The sequence below is a fragment of the Pholcus phalangioides genome, unplaced genomic scaffold (genome assembly GCF_987345545.1).
Source record: "Pholcus phalangioides strain wild (caught in Gottingen) unplaced genomic scaffold, Ppha-v1.0 ptg000009l_1, whole genome shotgun sequence".
Lineage (NCBI taxonomy): Eukaryota > Metazoa > Arthropoda > Arachnida > Araneae > Pholcidae > Pholcus > Pholcus phalangioides.
The window spans coordinates 16,354,342-16,359,471 of NW_028301602.1; positions in this window are offsets into that span (position 1 = coordinate 16,354,342).

Here is a 5,130-nt window from a genome sequence, read left to right on the forward strand (position 1 = left end):
GTCTGATTGCGCACTAGGGCCAGGAAACGACGGAAAGATTAAATTAGGTAGGTAGGGTGAGTGAGTGACCTAATGATGAGTGATCTCAAGATTGAGAGACAGAGAAAAATGTCACTTTTTCCCCCTTTCTTTCTTCCGAGCGTGGAGTGGTTTCTTTGCTCAGGTGGCGAGATGAGTCAATGAGTGGGGGCGAATGGTTCGGTTAATTTTTCAGGACATCCATCCCAACACGAATTGTTGTCGGTGACTTTTCCTTGCGGTAGGAGGTTTTGAACGTGTGGTGAATTAGTCACTGATTCAATTACTCATACAGTCACTCATACGGTCACCCATCCACTCATACAGTCACTCACATGATCATTTATATGGTCACTAACTTGATCATAAAAACGATCACTTACTTGGTAACTCATACGGTCAATCACACATTCAATTGGTCATTCACACAGTTACTCACTCACCATCTCATATGGTCACTCACTCGGACAGTGTTATGTATTGTGCACATGCCTACTCTGTGCGGGGATATTTTATTCAAATGGGAGACCGGCTAGCATTCGCCATTCGAAGTTATCTGGAACTAACTGCACTGCAGGTGACATAAATAAATGACACTTAAGCCACCTGTAAATGTGCCACGATTCACTAAAGTGATCTGGAACTACACCGCGGGCCACTTTAAGTGATCTGGAAATTTACTACTGGTCACTCAAGTCATCCATGAGTGTGCCACGGACCCCTTAGTGATGTGAAATGTGCCGCAAAACTCCATTTTCATAAAATTAGGTTTCAGTTCGCGGGCCATGAGTTGAGCATGTAGGATCTGATTGCTCATGACAGCGGTTCCTAATTGGGGGGTGCTTAGACCATCAGGGGTAGATCGTCATTTTACTGGGGGTCCACAATTTAATTGCAGAATTATAAAAAAAAAATTTATTCGAAGTTTGAAAAAAAAAACTTCTTTCTCTCTCTCTCTCTCTCTCTCTCTCTCTAAAAAGAAAACTTTTGATAAAATTAAAGTGAAAAAAAGAAAGAATCGCTGCAACGTTGGTAGACTGCAGTCGTGATATAGTTATGATTTCACAAAATTGTACAAGTGGTGACATCTCTCGATCGGGTATGAAACTTTGCTTTAGTTCAGGCAGTCCAGGCATTACTATCGCATCACATTTACCCTTACTGGTAAGAATTTCCCCCATTGTTCGACAATATTCTTGCTGTTCGATGCCTCTAGTTTCTGCTGTGGGTCATGACAGACTCCAAGATGTCTGGGGGGGGGGGAACTAAAAGCATTTGGAAACCGCTCTGCTGAAAGACACGTGCAGCTTCGGAATTCGTGGGACCACTGTACGGTCCAGATTTCACTGCTAAAGTAATTGATTTACTCATTGTAGATGCGTCTTTTTGTGACATGAATAGAGGGGTGAAACATTTCATCTAAACGAGAACGAACACCATGGTGGCTGGACGTCCAGTCTCCGCAGCAACTTAAGCTGCTGTGCATGAACCTGAACTGACTATGTAACCACGAGTGGAATGATGTCACCATCCTAGGTTATCGTTTAATTCAGGACGCTCACCGAGAACTGCAAGAACGCTCCCAGCGCCGAGGGAGGATCGACGGGTGTTGTACGCGAAATTTCTAGATTAGTCATTGTTATTGAGCCCAATTGCCCTAAATCTATAATTATGTTTCCTAGTACGTACTACTGTTATATGGATGGTTGTTTTGAAGTCACTAATCAATTAACTTTAGTTTTCTTTGTCGGAAGCGGTTCTATGTTACTTGTTATTTAATGAAATTTCCGGACACATTTATTCTTCGGAAACACTTTCTCTCTGAGAAATGTGATGTGGGGGTGTGTCAACACCTTCTATAGCAGAAAGCCTCCACGCGAAGCTCATGACGTCACTAAAATCGTCCATTTCACCTATAGTCATTGGATATTCTGCAAAAGAAAGTTTAAATTTCGCATGCGCCGGATTGCTATATCCAATGGCTTCAGGTGAAATGGACGACTTCAGTGACGTCAAAGCTTCGCTCGGAGGCTTTCTGCTATGGAAGGTAGTGGGTGCCTCCGGTCCTTCAATGTGCGGCTCAGGATGACCAGCTACTTCACCGCACACCAACCCCGGTCATATATCGCCGTACGGCAATTTCCAACCAGTAGAGTTGGGTGAGAAATGAAGGCGCCATCTATTAGTGGTCGACCAAGACTCGGTAGGTAAAGAACTTGTTTCTGATTTCCTTGCCCGGATTTGAAGCCGTTGACCTCGACGGTAACGTACATAGTGAAAGATGAGCATCTTACGACTGTGCCACTCGGACATGGTGACCAGCTAGCATTCGCGCCTTGATATCAGAAAACCGCACGAAACCAACTTCAGCCGACCACCTTTGTGTCGCCAACGGTACTCCATTTTGGATCCTCATGATGACAGTTCAGCACGTTGCCCACAGGACCGCAATATTTATATAGTGGTACAGTGCTGGAAAAAAAAGTTAATTGAGTTTTAAACCGCACCTCACCAAGCGGAATTTTCATTATTTCGTTGCGTAATGCCCGAGTTGTTGGGGCTGCGACAAGAAAGGGGTAGCTCTACATATTACGAAGTCACTTCGTTCGCGAAAGAATTGGTTGTGTAGAAATGATTTTTAATGTGCAGTCAATTAACTTAATTTGAGTTGCGTAGTTGAAACGAAACTACAGCTTCAAGACATCCCAGGCGGAAACTGATATATTATGCATCTACTAAGTAATAATTAATGATAAACAACCCCGCATCATATAATTTCATCAGTCCAGGGTTGCAAGCAGCTCCATGATCCATGATGTTCTTAAGTCAGCCACCTCGTTGGGCAGTTTGCCTGTTGTGGCGTTGTATTTGTATTGTATTGTATTATCTCTTCATTTTCTGAATAATTTATCATTATAATTCCTATTTATCGATTGATTAGACTGCTCAACAAAAATAAATAAATAAATATTTCGTAGTTCTCAAGAAAAACTCAATTGTTTTGAGCTGCTGCTGATTTCAGAACTGTTGTCACTTTTGCTGAATTCCCTCTACTTTTCGGAGTAGTGCATATTCCGAATATGCACTACTCCGTGTATATTCTTCACTGCTCGATGTAGTGCGTCGTATTTTTAGCGCCAGCGCCAAAAAAAAAATGGCATTATTAAATTAAACTACCACCGAAATTTGATTTTCACCCCTGATCTCAAAAACTATAGCCAATACCTGACAACGCCCCTTTTTTTATTATTATTCAGATTCAGCGCCCAAAATCACTGAAATATTCTTTGAGAGTAAAATCAGTGTTGAGAGTTGTTGTTATTAGCCCTTTCAGATGACCGACATTCATTTTATTCCGTAAAGAAATTGACGTGTTTGTTATTGATTGATATACACAACCTAGAAATTTTGAAGTAAATGTTTCTCTGGTTCGGAAGATAATTCTCGCTACTCAATGTGAAGCTGTTCGGTAGAATATGAAAAATTATATTTTTCGTGGAAAAAAGTCTAAATATATTCTTGAAAAAAAAGACAAAGAAAATTTTATTTTTATTTTTCTTGTTTCTTATAATGCCCTTTTCATACTACAGTATCATGTTTTCATTGCGTCACTTTCATAAACCGCGTACGTAGAAGCATTATAGCTATGTAACACACACTTATGACATCAATAATAATTCAAATTTTGCGATGAATATCCCGCGGATACCTTTGCGATATTTCAACAGATACAGTAAATTATTGTGATTTTGAGATATTTCTTATGTTGGGAACCTTTAAAAAAACACCTTAGACTTGAGTAGTTTTAGTGCATACAGAAAGACTCTTAACCCTTTAAGCGGCATTGAGGAAATTCCTGTTTGAAAGCATCTTATTTTAGCATTGACAAGCAAAGATATTTTGTAAAGTTTATTTCTCAGTAGAACATTTTCCCCTGTTATCGCTATATTTGCACCTGCTGATGAAGTCTGCTCCATTAAAAAACATATAGGATTTTACAGGAAGTTTAGTGATTTCTGCTGTGGCCATAAAGGGTAATACCAAAGTGAACATGTACATTCTAAAAACTTGTCTTTTTCATCTGCATGTGTGTGAGAAACAATGAGCTAACTATAACACATAGCAAACTACCACACACATTTTTTTTCCAAGACGTATAGTGCACAATGTACATATTGTAAAATTAAAGATAATGTTCAGTTTTTTATCCTCCAGGGTTAAATTCTAATTTACAGAATTTGGAAGTTGTTTATCTCAGCCTTTTCGATCAGTTTCTTTTCTTTTACAGCGCTTATTAGTGTTTTATGAAAGTTACTTTGAAATTTTCATCCGTTCGTGGAACGAATCAAAATATTTTCCATAGAAACCAATGGAAAATCGTATTTCGGGTAACGAATGAAATTCCGGAACGAATAATCTGCGTTAGGAGAGGTACGAATGTATATAATTTCAATAAATTTTCGAAATAAAATTCATGTTGAATAATAATAATAATATTATATTATTAAGATACTGTGTTTACAAATTCCTGTAGCAAAATAACGTATTTACTTCGATTACCTTCCAAGTTCGGTTTCAGCTCAGTTGAGTGTGAATAATCAGGAAATAAATGATCAAGGTTTCACTTCTCGAAATTGTGAAATTATGAAGATTCGCAAAAATTATTTACTGGGAAATACAAATTAACTAGATTTCGATTAATTTCATTGTAAATCCAAATATAAAGTGTCTGCTTCGATGCACGTATTAAACCTTTAAAAACGCCACGGCAGAAATTACTAACACCCCCCCCCCACAGTAAAATATCATTTATACATGCATTTTCCTCAAAAAATTTTCTTCTGAGCCTTTGTAAGTGCAAAGTAAGGAGGGGGGGGGGGGGTAGAGAAAGTGTCACATTGATACATTGATAAATCAACCTTACAAAATATCCGGGATTGTCAATAATAAAATAAGAAGCTTTCATATAGACAGGCTATCTTGTCTATGTCGCTGACAGGATAAACAATTTTCACTCGATAAAACGATTTCCAGGAATGACTATCAAGGTGGAGGACAATTCCCTTTGGAGAATATTGAATCCGCTGCCAGCGGAGATAAAAATGCAGGCAT